General features: G+C 45.3%; 1 protein-coding gene across 1 annotated transcript in view; it reads right to left on the bottom strand.

Moving 5' to 3' along the window:
• The window catches only part of GRIK4 (glutamate ionotropic receptor kainate type subunit 4), a 399878-nt gene that overhangs the window by 129233 nt on the left and 255094 nt on the right, over positions 1 to 15551 (bottom strand).

Raw genomic sequence — 15551 nt, 5'->3', positions numbered from 1 at the left:
AGAACTAGACTACCTCCCTTGTAATGACATTTTGAGGATTAAAAATCATGAACATAAAGTGCTTTCAGTGGTCTCTAGCTCTTCACTAGCACTCAGATCCACGAGAGTATTATTACAATGCCAGTGTGAAGAAATGGGCAGATTTTTGAATGTGGATTATAGGGAATTGCTGAATCACTAGTCAGAAGGGGAGGCTTAGGCATCTCTCACTGAATTAATGAGATCTCTGAATCTTTAACACATTTCTGCCAGAGGTCAAGGCAGGTCTCCCCTGTCTAAGAGCTCCATTAGACAGAAGGCCTGGACAGTAAGAGAAGACGTTTCTATTATGTTTCCAGAGATATTAAACCAGTGCAGCCCCTGGAGTCTAGTTCTTATTTCAATTTGATTTATTTCATATGCAGTCTGGTGTACCAAGTCAGCAATACACAAAGGTAGAGATGAGATTGAGAGTTTGTGTTGTGCATGAGTGTGAAAGCGGGTGTGAGAGAGTGCATGTTTTCGTGAAAATGTGAGACTGTGAATGTGGGTATAAGAGTGTGAGTGTGTGAGAGAACATATGTGAGAGTGAGTGTGAGAATGTGAGTGTGTGAGTGTATGTGTTTCTGTAATTGTGAGTAAAGAGTGAGTGAGTGGGAAGAATGCGTGAGTGTGTAGTGTGAGAACAGTGTGTGTGTGAGAACAGTGTGTGTGTACATGTGTCAGGCAGACACAAGGAATGAGTTTCAATTTCTATTAAATGGATAATACACAAATACCTCACACTTCTTCGGGAGTCCCGTGGGGCCTGTGCTCACTGCCATGCTGTTTGTCAAACATCAGCAAAGGGGTTGTCTGATAATTGGTTCCTCTGACACGAAGCAGATTTTCTTCACCTTCACCAGGGTCTCAACACCTGCTATCGAATACTCTTCACTGTCTATTGATTTTCTTGGCAATACTCATTCTACGCTCCTGGCCCCTCCCTACGCGGTTAGGAATCAAGTACATCTGCCTCACTTTTAATAATTAGATCTCACTGTGAGGCGCAGGTGCTGGGCCCCTCCTCTCCACCCAAGCTCTGGGAGAGATAAAGGCCTAATTGGGTCGTTTGCGCTCTCAATGATCCTGCATCCCTGGTACTGGGCCCCTGTTCTTCTTCTAGGATAATTGACAATACCTCACCGCCACCCCCCTTCAGATCACTCCCAGCTAAGACTAACTTGCTATGGGTAGAGAAAAGATGAAGGGACCAAACAGAATATTTCAGATATGTCAGTCCTTGGAGATGACTTCCAGCAGCTCGGGATGATTCTTTGGGTCACCTGGTCTTGCCAAGAGGCGGGACCCATCTACAAGACCATTTACTCCTCCCTTATTCAACAGGGCTTGGGTAGTAGCCAAGATGGGCAGTGGCTTGATTCAAATGCCCACTGGTCTAGGGCTCTGTACCAGGTACTATCAGGAGAGGGGAACTTTCGGAAGTTTAGGAGGAGTGGCCATCTGTAGATGCTGGTGATAAAAGGGGTGGGCAGAGCATCAGAAACAAGCCTGCCAGCCCAGATTTGCCCAGAGCTCCCGCTACAGTCAACCTATACCACCAGTCACTGAGCCTTGGGTCTGCAGCTGTGCCTATTGTCTTTTGACCCCTCAATAGCTGCCACAGCTCCCTGCAGCATTCCTGCTCCAGATCTCAAAGCCAGAAAGCCCTCCAAGGGGAATAGCAGAGGAGGGACCAGCCCACCAGGCCAGGCTGAGCCTGTTTCATGATGATGGAGCAGACTCCTGGGAGGGCAACATTGGATTTGCTTATCACCTACTTATTAGCAGCCGGCACATGAGCATCGCAGGGCCACCTTGCCTATAGGACTGTCCAAATCTCCCTACTTTACCCTACAGCAGCCCCAGCTCATAGTCTCTTTTTAGACCAGTGGCTTGCATCACCTTGAAGGGGACACTCGTGACAGCTGTGCAGATGAGCAATGCAGGGGTCTCAGGCATTTGTGACAAACTACCACCACGCTCTAGGTGTCCACTTGGGTCCACTGGGGAATCACGCCTTCCCTGTGCACCTGCCTTATCTGGACAGGGAAGTCGGCTGCTTGTGTAGAGTAATATGAAAGCTCTGAGAGGCTCTCCTCACTCCAAGATACCTTTCTCACCAGCTTCATTATTTCTCACACTCCTATTTCCATGGTTAAAGCCTTGGCTAAAAAGCGAATTTTGTCTAAGTCACTAAGTTATGTGACTTCTTTACTTAGAGTGTTCTAACCACTCACCCCCTCTCTACCTGGCTGACTCCCACCGATTCTTCAAGGTCCAATGGGGATGGCCTTCTCCAGGATGCTTTTTAGCAGCTTGGGAGGCTGGGATAGCCCCCTAAGATACTATATTACACCTCTGCATTTAACCCACTGATCTCAAATACTCTATTTGGGTTTGTGACCCCTCTAGTCTCACCTCCACAGAGGTTATTCTGATCTATTCATTGCTGTATCCCTGGACGAAGCCCAGGAAAAGCTCAGTTAATGTCAATCCAGTGAGTGTGCGGCTCGTGAGCAAGGAGGCCACCTCTCTCCACTCTGACTGATTGTGGGAGCTTAGGCAAGTCACTTTCTCTCTTCAGTTATTTTCCCACAACTTCAGATGTAGTTAGACGTTCTCAAGAGCCCTCCAAATTCACTGCTGTCATCAGCCATTACCACCTTGGCATAAATTAGACTTTGAGATTGGGGAGCCTGTCATCCATCAGGGCTCTGGGGAGGTGGGCCGGGCACAGAACACAGGGCAGTAACTTGTTGGCAGGAGGGAGTGAGAGGACAGACAGCTCACAAGAAGGGGGGCTGCCCCACCTGACAGGGGTGGGGTCTGGACAGCAGAGGGCACTGAAGGGATAAGCCAGCCTGATAAGGACACTGAAAAAACCATGGAGAAGAAAACCAGCCACTTCACGTGGAAAACAGACAGGAGAATTCCCCAGTCATTTATTAGCTATTCATCCAACTCACGAAGACACAGAATGTGAGCATTGAAAGGTGTCTGGTGAGCCACTAGGGTATCCCTATAGGAGGAAAACTAGTCCAAGGTCACACAGGGTCAGGTAACAAGACAGCCAAGACCGAACCTTGGCCTGCTGAGGCCAACACCAGTGCTGAAAATGTTGAGCAATTCTGCAGGCAGATGGGATGTCTGACCAGCCACTTCCTTTTTTTTTTCTGGCTCCCTCTCTAGTACACCCACCCCTTTGTTCTGGCCAGAGCAGGCACCACACTCTTTCTCAGCCCCAAAGCATATCTCATGTCATGCTCGCATTTTCATTTTTAACCATCCTTCCATAAAAAATTCACAAGTGGGGCTCCCTGGTGGCGCAAGGGGTTAAGATGCAACCTATGAAGTTATCCTCAGCCACTGCAGCACGAGTTCGATCCCCAGCTGGCCAGGGAGCAACCCACATGGCGCAGCAGCCCTCTCCTGACTCACCCGCTGCTCCCCTCAGCAGTGTATTTTGGTCAGTCTGCCTGTTCTGTTCCCCACTCTGTCTCTGGTGAATCCTCTCTCCCCTCCACACCTCTGGCCTGTACCCCAGCTCTTGTATGCATAAATAAATAAATCTTTAAAAAAAATTCTAAAGAAGCTATACCTGTAAACCTTTCCCCAAGCTTTCAAAGAAACACTATATGTCCCTCTGGGCCTCTACCTCACATTTATAGACGGGGAGCTTTTTAAGCCACACCCTATTACTGCTATATTCCTCAGCACACAGTAGGCACTTAATAAATGTTCACTGAAGAAGTATAGTTGATTATAGAACTTTATATAGGCAAGCTGCTTCATCATGACGGGCTAGTCATTTATAGTTCTATAATTTGGACCGAGGGGCTTCCAGCTGTCAGCCGCAATTTCCCGAAAGGCAAATGCAAAAAATAACTCTTTCATCAAGGCCTTTCAAATCACCTTCCAACTCTCCCTGCCACCCCTCCTTCTGAATACGTCACCCTCTACCCATGGCCTAGTTCAGAGAACAGGCACAGGAGGGTGAGCAGCTTTGAAGAGCACAATTTTGGAGCACAATCTCTACCTTAAGATGCCACTGGACCCGCATATGCCCAGGAGACATTGGTCACGGCCCAAACTGCCTCGTGTCCATTTGCAGGGGGTGGTACCTTGGAAGCTCAGGCAGACACATGGGGAGATTTCATTCCATTACTCTTTTCCTAGTTACACTGAAACCATATTTATCCACCAAAGTGTACTGTATTATGCAGAGTGGTTCTCCTAAAAGGCTCAATAAAGGTGAAATATGTGCATAGTCTTAATAATTTTACAATAAACTACATTTTAGAATCAATTGCTCTGGCACTAGGAAGTTGTCTGACTGATGGACTGCAGCTTTTGAAGAGCTGTGTGTATGCATGTGGGGGGGGTGTGTGAGTGTGTGCGCCTGTGCACATGCACACATGTGCGTGCAATGTAATCAGTAAAAGACCGCAAGACATGGAGGTGGTTTAAGCAAACCGTGAACTGTAGTTCCAATGAGGTCAGGGCCAATTTTGAACTGTTTCTAACAGCTTTGGAGTTTTGGAAAGCTGGAGGCAGTAAATCAGGGAGCTGAGGTAGGATGGAAATAACAGGGAGGTAGGGAAGGGAGGGAAGGCAGCCCTTTCCAAGCAGCTCCATGAGGACGATAAACTTTCCATGTTCTTTGCACAGTGATGATCAGAATTCTCATCCCCATTTTACAAAAGGGATAATGTAGACTCTGCAGCTTAGTGACGTGCTACCTCCTGTACATCTAATACAAGGCATGGCTCAGATTCACTCTCTAGTACCCTCCCCGCTGAGGCGCTGGCTGCCTCCATCATACTGTGTTTCTGTCCTCTGTGTCCACAGTTACGTGGTTCACCACCCTCACGGGCCATGGCATGGGGACAATGGACAGGACCAGACAATTTTATAATGACCTTGAAAATCTGAAGGTGGGGTTTTGTTTCCAGGCCCTTGCGTTCTGCCTCCATGACTCAGGTGCCAGGTGCCAGCAGAGAAAGTAGCCCAGGTGACAGACCACTCGGACAATCAGCTGGACAGTCCTTAAATGGCCTTTTTTTAAAAGATTTATTTTATTTATTTATGCTTATAAGAACTGGGATGCAGGCCAGAGGTGCCAGGGGTGAGAGGTTTCACCAAGGACAGAGTGGGAAGCAGAACAGGTGGATCTACTGAAATACACTGCTGAGGAGAACAGCGGGCAAGACAGGAGAGGTCTGCTGCACCATGTGGGTTAGCTCCCTGGCTGGGGATGGAACTCATGTCACAGTGGCTGGTGATTGGTTGGTTGTTCTGAGACTTTAACTACCCTGCAGCACCAGGAAGGGAGACCCCTCAATGGCCATTCTTTATGCCAACCATGGGCCTGAGATGAGAGCAGTGCCCTCACTCATCAGCACCCCCTACAACCCTATCCCCTAGACCCTGCACTAAGCCTCCCATTGTGGTGCTGCACATCTGTAACTCTAAACCTTCCCATCCCAGAATGGAAGAAGAACACTCCAGACTGAGCAGTGACCATGAGGGCTCTGAAAGTGTGAAGCCAGCCTCAGGAGAGGTGGGGCTGGGTCTAGTCCTCCTTGCTGAGCTGAGTCCTCTGGCTTATGGGCTTAGTCTAGACGAGCTGAATTCCTGGTGGAGATGAGCTATCTCACTGGCCCTCCCACTCCAAGAACTTGACAACATCAGGAAGTGTTCCACTCACTCAATAAATACTGAGTGTCTACTCTGTCCCAGTAGACCAGTAGAGTTTCACTGGTGGACAAGACAGACTTGGTCTTGCCTTTATGAAGTTCAAAGTCTAGCAGAGGGGTCAGGTCGAGAAGGAATATCCACCTGAGATGAATGCTACAGAACACAGGGCCCTGAGAGAGTGTGGAACACCCTAGTGGGGTGTCAGTGAGACTCCTTGGAAGAAGTGACATTTTGGTAGAGGAGGGCTGACTCGCAAAGAAAAGAGTGGATGAGCAGGATGGTGAACATGCTCGCCTCCTCTAGAACAACTGTTTCTCCTTTCCCTGTTTTTTCCACCTCTCCTTTCTGTACTAATGATGGCCATTTCAATTACTGATGCCTAATCTCTCTGATAAACACTCAGAAAAATAAACACAGCTTGGTCAACTTGATAATAACATGAACCCAGAGAAGCAAAACTGGCTGCTCTGTCCATCCTGTCCACACAAGACAGAGCCCAGGGCGTGGCGGGTTCTTTCTGCTGGACTCAGTGGGACCTGGCGACTATCTGGGAATCCGAGGAGCTGTTGGCTGAGGGGAACCTGCCTACACGGGTCACATGGGCACTACACTCTGAAGAAACACTCTCCCCTCTCTCCAAGAAACACCCCTAATGAAACAAGTCCAGGGCAGAAAAATCCTTTAGAGATCTCCTCTCACAACCTCATAATTTCATGGATGAAGAAACTGAAGTCCAGTGAGGAGAAATGAGTTGCCTAGATAAATACAGTGGCGCAACGTGGCTAAGACCCATGATGTGGCTCCACTACCTGGAGCAAGATACCAAAACTTTACTACACTCTGCTTGCTCTTTTCTAAGATAGGGATAAACATAGTCCCTTCTGCTAGAGCTGTTGTGGGGTTTATTTTTATTTATTTACTTAATTTTTAATATAATTTATTTATTTATATATATTTTACTTCATTGTTAATTTTTGTACAATGTTTGCTTTCTCCTCTCAGGTGTAGTCCCCATAGAATTCCCACCACTTATTCACCCATGTGCCATCGCCATAGTCCCTTGTTGTGGGGCTTATTATTTTTTTTTAAGATTTATTTATTTATACAAGAACTAGGTACAGGCCAGAGGCATGGGAGGGTGAGAGAATTCACCAGAGACACAGCGGGGAGCAGAACAGGCAGAAGGACCGAAGTACACTGCTGAGGGGAGCAGTCGGTGAGACAGGACAGGTCTGCCATGCCATGTGGGTATCTCCCTGGCCAGCCGGGAATTGAACTTGTACTGCAGAGCCTGCAGACAGCTTCACAGTGCTGTGCTCAACCCACTGCACCACTGGGGAGGCCCTGTTGAGGGCCTTTAAATGAGAAAGGTGCTGAGAGGCTCTTAGGACAGAGCCTTGGATGGAGAAGGTATCCCATACATATCAACTATCACTATGACTATGTCACCCCACCAGTTAGTGGCAGAACTGTGACTAGAAGTCTCAGTGGCTTAACTACCAGTCCTGACAAGACCTCCTGCTGGTGTGACCATTCCCCACACCTTCCAACATGACACCATAGCACCTGCCCCACCATTTCTAGATTCTCCAAGAAAAACCTACGAGGTGTCTGCTGCCTCTATATACACCCCACAAATGGCAGCCTGAGTCCCACCATAGGGGTTGTGCCAAGAACATGGGGCTCTCATCCTGCCTGGACCACAGCAACGAAAGGGTGAGCAGAGCACTCAGTCAGCCATGTTGCCTGTAAGGCCGGGAGGGGCCCAGGTTGCCTGCATACCACACAGCCTCCGCCTTCTGCTGCCCAATTATTTGCTGCTGTTCATTGACACTGAGTGACGTCTGAACCTTAACCTTAAATCTCCACTTGTCCCCACCAAGGCGGCAGCTCCCTCCTTTGGCACAGAGCCCATCTGTGCTCTCTAACAATAGATTAAGATGATTTTATCTTTTCTATTAGGCTGTGATTGCAAATCTCTCTGGGTTCATTAGTAGCTGGATAATCCCTCTAGATTTATTAGCTCAAATTTTGCTTCCTCCTTCACCTCTTCTCTTCAGGTGGCACCTCGGCTGTCTAAGCAGCGGACTGGGTTTAGCCTGAAGGCCCTAAATTCTCATGTCCTCCATCCAAACTTCCCTGAGTCTGGCAGAACAACGGTTTCTCAGTCAAACTCAGAGGCCACGTGGAGGACAGAGAATCCTTCCAGACTAAGTTGAGGAACACCTGTCCCACATGTCCCACCGGGGCACACCAGACAGGACTTTCAGGCCAGCAGCACACCTGCACAAGACCACTCCAGGTGCGGACTTTTCCCGTGATAAGGGAGCTGATACCCCTCTAACTATGTGCACATCTCCACTTACAGGATAAGTTAAGCTCTAAACAGACCTGCCAGAGCTTAGGATGCTAATTTCCTTCCCTGCACACACCTTGAGATGTGCATTGATGACTAGTAATTTAATAATGTGGTTGGTTGGGAAGGTTAGTTGATCACCAAACCCTTCCCTTCTCTTCCCTGGGCACAGAGAGACTATATTTCCCAATCTCCATCTCCCTTATAAGTAGATGGGGCATGTGGCTGAGTGCTAACTAATGCAGTTGGGAGGAGAAATAGTATGTGCCAGATTCAGGTCTGGCCATGACACCCTCTTGTGTCTGACCCTCCATGCTTTTCCTCCATTCCTGGTCTCTCAGCATTTATAAACTAGAAGAAGCCTAGACCTCCAAATGACTTTACAGACGACTGCCCACTTATCAGGAACACCCTATTGGGACTTCAATTGAGTGAGAAATATACTTCTATTGTGTGAAGCTGGGAGATTTGGGGACTTAATTATAGCAGATAGGCTACTTACCAGATACAAAGTGTTATCAAAAGCTCGTTTTTCATTTTACCTAGGTCTTTTTGAGATGGATATTATTATTCACATTTCATGTATGAAGGAAGAGAGGTCCCCGCGAGCCTCTAGGACACAGAGTTGGTGAGCTACTGGGCTGGAGGTTTTCACCAGGTCTCACGGACCAAAGGACTGAGCTTTTACTCATCGCTTCTTAGTCAGCAGGAATCTCAGCAGGATGGTCTGGTTCCCTCCAATTTGCAAATTCCGAATGGAAGTAAGAAACACATCTGACTACTTCCTACCCACTAGATGGTTATTATAAAAATATAATTAAAAAATAACAAGTATTGGTGAGTATATAGAAAAACTGGAACCCTTGTACATTGCTAGTCGGATTGAAAAGTTCTACAGACACTCTAGAAGAGAGTTTGGTGATGCCTCAAAAATTAAACACTCCTAGATATAGAACCAAAAGGACTGAAAGCAGGAACTTACACAGATATTTGTATACTCATGTTCATTGGCTATTATTCACAATAGCCAAAAGGTGGAAGCAATACAAGTATCCATTGATGGATAAATGAATAAACAAAATATGGTATAAACACATAATGGAATATTAGACAGCCTTGAAAAGTAAGGAAATTCTGACATGTGATGAACATTGAAGACATAGTAAAGACATGTTAAGTAAAATAAGTCAGATACCACAGGACAACTATTATATTATTTCACTTCTATTTCGAGTAGTAAAACTCAGAGATAGAAAGGAGTGAGGTGATAATGGGGAGTTATTTTTTTTAAAGCTTTGTTTATTTTTATATAAGAGCTGGGGTATAAGCCAGAGGCGCGGGAGGATGAGAGGATTCACCAGAGACAGAGCGGGGAGCAGAACAGGCAGACAACAGAAATACACTGCTGAGGGGAGCAGCAGACATGACAGGAGAGGTCTGCCACACCATGTGGGATTCTCGCTAGCTGGCAGGGATCAAACCCGCACTGCAGAGGCTGTGGACAGCTTCACAGCACAGCGCTCAACCCGCTGTGCAACCGGGGAGGCCCAGGGGAGTTACTTTTTAATGAATATGAAGTTTCAGTTTTGGAAGATGAAAAATATTCTGGAGATGGATGGCAGAGATGGTTGCCCAGCAGTGTGAATGTACTTAATGCTACCAAGTAAAATGCTTAAAAATGGCTAAAATGGTAAATTTTATGGTATATGTATTTCACCACAATAAAGAAAGTTTAAAGAAAGAATGAAGTTCTGAAACATGCTACCACATGGAGGAACTTTTACGATGTGAAGTGACAGAGGCCAGACACAAAAGGACAAATATTGCATGATTCCACTTCCAGGAGATATCTAGAATAGGCAAATTTACAGACACAGAAAGTTGATTAGAGGTCTCAGGGGCTGAGGCAAGGGGAATGAGGAGTTACTATTTAATGACTGTATTTCTGCTGCAGGTGATGAAAATGTTTTAGAAAGAGAGAGCCATGATGATTGCACAACACTGTGAATGTAATGAACGCCACTGACTTGTAAACTTAAAAATAGTTAAAATGGCAGAGCTTATGCTATGTATATTTTACCAAAATCAAAACATTGAAAAACAAACAAAAAGAAACAAATCTGGATAAAGCAGGAACCAGTTCTCCAGGTTGCTGGTGCATCTGCGTCTGTTGTGACTTCAGGATAATTTTACTGTTTACCTCGATTTGTTTCTTTTTTTGATCCATTTTACTTTAGCCTGGACTCTTGGTGCCTGACCTTGGCCTACCCACCAGGACTTGCTTCCTTCCGGTTTCCTCCCCTGATCTCTGACCACAGGCACATCCTGGTTCGCAAATGACTATTAAGATGCTCATGATTGGGACCCTGGAGCTGCCCCTCTGGCCTGGACTCCACTGAGCCAAGTGCCTTCAGCAGCCCATTCCACCAGTTGATCAGAGACTCAGTGTACTGGGTCTGAGTCTCAACCCATTAGAACCAGAAGCAGAGGCAGGAAGCTGTTCCACTGATCAGACCTCTGACCCCAGTACAAACTAGCCTAAATCCCATTTCAGAATAGATGTATAAATAAAATACCTGGCTATCTGGCCCTGTTTGCTATGACTGAGTACCTTCAATAGCTACAATCTTCCTGTCCGTGATCTCTTCCTCTGTTCTGAAGAGGGTCTGTACTACCAGCCAAAGTGTCCCTCATTGCCTGGCATCCCACAGTCATCCTCAATGAACCTCAGCTTTCTCTGGGCCCCCAGACCTGCATCTTCCAGCTGCACGATCCTCTGAGCAAGCCCAAGATCTCTCTGACTTCATTCCTTTCCTTGCATCAGTCAGCTCTGCTCCAAAGCTCAGAGTTGGCACACCCACTCTCTCTGCCAGTTAGACCCGGACAAAAAGAAACTGTTTCCACAGGGTCAAATGAATAGATGGTTTGGAAGTTTGATTCACAATGGACAATTTTGTCCTAACCTTTGTGATGGACAATCAACTGATCGAATCCAGAACAGTCAATCTAATTCATTTATTATAGATGTTTTCAATCAATCAGTCTTCTTAATGTCTGGATGAGTATGGGGAGTTTGGGGATTGATCAATTGCTCAGTAATGACTGGCACAAACAAACCCTACAATCGCTCAGTCATGCACAATAACTGAACTACCTAATTCTATTCATTCTCTGGAAATAAGTAAAATGGCAATTCAGGAGTCACCTTACAGGCCATTAGAGGCTGGGTAACAAAATAAGTATCTCCTCTTTGTTTTAGCATATGGGAAACAGAAATAAAACTTCTTAAAGTAGTACTTTCCCTTCAAATTCATATTTTGAGCCAGTTGCTGTGTGGACATTATCTTCTGAGGCAGGTGTTATTAGTCTATTTACAGGTAAGTTTGTTGAGGCTCAGAGAGGTTAAGAGAGGTTAAGGAACCTACATGGGATCACACAGCTATAACTCTGACTAGTAGCTAGTCAAATTAGAATTCTAAGACATGCCTACCTCAAGCCAATGTCTGTGGCTTTTTCAGCTCGCCCTGCTGGTTCTGAAGCTAATCTGAGCACCTGCTATATCTCTGTGGCAGAATTCAGAGTGATGGGACATGATGGGGGCTCCTGAGGAATTCAGAGAAAGAATAAATAAGAACTAAAGTCTGGAGGCATCTGTATTAGGGAGGAAGGGAAGAGGCAGCAGATGGGTTACTCACTACTCCCTCTGGATGAAACACTTTCTTCTCTGGCCCAAAACTCCAACTGCAACTGGGTAGGAAGAATAAACCAAAAATAGCTTCCTTACTCCTAATAAAGGCCTGTCCCTTCCAGCAAGCCAAGGCATTAATGGGAGGCTTCTAGAATATTCTTTCACTGACTGATGTTTGCAAAAGTTCCACTTCTATCTTCTTGACTATGATTCAGCCATCATCATTCATACAGTTATTTTCACACATCACCTTGCAAACTTACAAACTGTGAGCCCTGTTAATTCCAGGTTCAAAGAACCCTCTGACCGAGGCATCTTCCCAGAGTTTGTCTCATTCCCAGCCCATCAGAAAAGGAAAAAAGCTCTTTCAAAACTGTAAGAATTATAGCATTATATGGAAAAAAATACAATGGCTTAGAAATATATAGTACTTCACAATTTATAATGCGTTTTTACTTTCTCCTTTCAACAACCTTGTAAGATTTTATTATCCCCATTTTAAAAGAGGAGGGAGTGATGATACACAGCAGGGGGTGACACTGTGTTCTTAAAAATCTCCAAGCCAGAAACAATATAGCGATCCCTTAAAAAACTAAAAATGGAAATGCTATATGAGGCAGCAATACCACTACCACATCCTAGGTATTTATATGAAGAATATGAAGCGCTTATACGAGAAGATACATTTCCACCTGTGTTCATAGCAGCATTATTCACAAGAGCCAAGAACTGTGAATCAATCTAAACACAGAGAGATAACAAAACCGTGGTCTATTTATTAATGGAATACTACCAAGCTACCAAAAAGGATGAATCAGTGCCTTGTGGAGCAATATGAATGGCTCTTAAGGTGATTATATGAAGTGAAAGAAACCAGGAAGTGAAAGACAAATGCCAGATGGTTTTGCTCATTTGTGGCATATAAATTACCAAAAAAAACCCAACTGTCAAAACCCAATAAAAATAACTCTGCCACTCTGAAATCTAAGGTGGTTACCAGCAGGGAGGATGGGAAAGTGGGGGTGCTAAGAGGGTGAGGTGATGGGGGATGAGCACTGAGCCTTGCTGGAGGGTGAGTGAAACATGTGCTCACATTCAGGTATAAAGTTGTAAGCCCAAAACTTAAATAGTCTTGAAAACAAATAGCAAAGCAATAAAATTTGATAGAAGAAAAGATGTGGAATAAAGAAAAAAAAAAAAACTCCAAGCCAAGCAACTTCTCTTCATTCTGGTTATGGCGTTGGGACTTCTTACTGCAAATGGCTGGCCTGCTTCCATCAGCATGCCACCCCAGTGCACTGCCCCACCTCCTCCTCCTCTGCTGGCCAGGCTGGGGCTGGCACACGGCAGGCAGCCCCTGGCCTGTCTTTCCCTCTCCTCCCCTTTACTTCCCAGGCTCCCAAAATGGAACACAACTGCACTTTAATCGCTCTTTGCGCTTCTGCCAACTTGTCCGGGCTCCCCCAGATGCCTCCTTACTTTGAGCAAATGCGTTTGCATTGCTCAGGGAATAGTCTAATCCTTTTCTCCCTCTTTACATGTTAATGCTCTGATTTACAGCAGCAGTGTAGAAAGAAAAAGGAAGGAAGCCAAGGAAGTTCCTTCTATTTTACAGTTGAGGGGTAGTGACTGGGAGGGAAGAGGTGGGGGACTGCTGGGGTGCTGGCAAAGTTCTATTTCTGGAACTGGGTGCTGCTTACACAGGTGTGCTCACTTGGAGAAGGCTCACTAAGCTATGCATGTGTGATTTGTGAGGTCTTCTCTCTGGGTGCTAGATTTCAGCTGGAAAACTCTGCAATGGAGCAGACTGTTTGGAGGTGGTAGTGAAGAAGCAGGTGATGGCTGGATGACTCCCTGGAAAGCTTAGTGTGAAGGGAGAGTCTGTACCAGGAGAGAAGTGATACTGGATTCTTCAAACATGACTTTAACTTCGAGAGCAAAGGTCTACAGGAGGCATCAGGGTTAGCAGAGCAGCACTGACAATAGGCTGCTGATGGAAACTGACAGCTGGAAAAGGACAAGAACCACAGAGTCAAAGACTGTCTCTTTGGACAGGCATCTCCTCAAACTCCAGCAGGCCTGGCTCCTGCATCCAGGAGGGAAATTGCACAGTCTTCATGATTACGTAACCACCAATATGTGGACCAAAAAAGTCTTAACTTCTAGGTCACCTTTACTATTTAAGTGTCAAATCCAGGAGGCTGAGTTCTGTTCCCCTAATATATCAAAGATCTTGCAATTCATAGATATCTCTGCTATAAATCTTCTAAATAGTTTCCTTGCAAGGAGGGATGGAAATAGGGAAGTAAATAGTAATTAACTTGACATGCACATTCTGGGAACAGTCCACGAGTTTGAAAAGACTCACTGTTTCCTAGACATAGCATGTACTTTCAAATCTCCAATTATATGGATATGCTGTTCCTTATTCCAGGATGCTCTTCTTTTCTTGGTTTATCTAGAAAACCCTACTCCCCTTTCAGGGCAGAGCCCAAAGGCTCCTTCTTCAGTGATGCATTTTCTGTTCACCCCAGGGAGAACAAGTGGGCCTGGTCCAGAGTCTAGCGCATTCTATATGCAAATAGAATAGAATCCACCACTTCGCACTATGATAGGTACCTTGAGTTTTTCCAAGGCAGGTCTGGACACTTATGCCATCTAATCCCTGCTGCCCAGCCCAGTGCCTGTTACATCGAAAGCATGCCTGCATGAAGAGGCCACTTAATTGATCACAATATCTCATTCATTCATAAAATAAAATAAACCTCTTATCTGAAGGGTCATTTAAGACAGCTCTATTTCTAAAGATCTAAAACTAGAAACAACCAAGATGTTTCTCCACAGGTGGGTGATAGAGCCACACCAAAAAATACAACTCAGAAACCAAGAGGACCAAACTCTTCATTCATGCAACATGTGTATGTCTCAAGAACATTCTGAGTGGGTAAAGTTAACCTCAAGAGGTCGTAAATTGTGTGATTCTGTTATAGTACATCCCCCAAATTATAAAACCATAAAAATAGAGAGATTAGTGGCTACTAGAGGTGAGGGATGGTGGAGAGGTGGGTGAAAGATGAGATTGTGAAATGGTAGCCTGAGGGGGGTCCTTGGGTAATGAAATAGTGCTGTATCTTGGCTGCAGGGAGTTACAGAGCAACACGTCTTGATAGGTTTGATATTTTGATAACCAGGTTTGACACTGCAGTGTAATTACGTAAGATGAAACCACTTGAGGAAACTGGGTAAAGGTACGATGTACCTCTTTCTTTGTTCTTTGAAATTTCTTGTGAATCTATAATTATTTCAAAATCAAAAGTTAGGAATTTTTCAAAAACCTGTTCTCCTGGGTTCTTTCTACTCTTGAATTGAGTGTCTACACTTATAATAACCTTACACAGTTTTTAATGCTTTACGATTTCAAAATGCCTCTGCATAGATGAAATGATATTATTTCAAAGTTAAGTAACCCTATACCGCAGCTGTTCCAATGCGCCTTTGAAAGACAAAGAAACCAAGGCTCACTGTGTGTTCAAGGGTCTACAATTGGCGTGTGTGTGTGTGTGTGTGTGTGTGTGTGGCAAAACTCATGTTCTAACCAAATCTATTTTCTTATCTGCAAAATAGGGGGATATGGCAAATCCAGAGGCCAGCCGGAGATGGCCTGTGAGGATACATACATTTATGACACCACAAACGCATGCTCTTGGGGGTACTATCTGTCTTACTTCTGAGTTAGCATAAGGATCTGGCCAGGCACAGACTGGACTACTGAAGATTACAGAGAGGTGT

This window comes from Talpa occidentalis, unplaced genomic scaffold (genome assembly GCF_014898055.3).
Source record: "Talpa occidentalis isolate TD23 unplaced genomic scaffold, MPIMG_talOcc4v2.1 talOcc4.12, whole genome shotgun sequence".
Taxonomy (NCBI): Eukaryota; Metazoa; Chordata; class Mammalia; order Eulipotyphla; family Talpidae; genus Talpa; species Talpa occidentalis.
The sequence above is the reverse complement of the archived record's forward strand: the minus strand, read 5'-3'. Positions and strand labels throughout refer to the sequence as shown.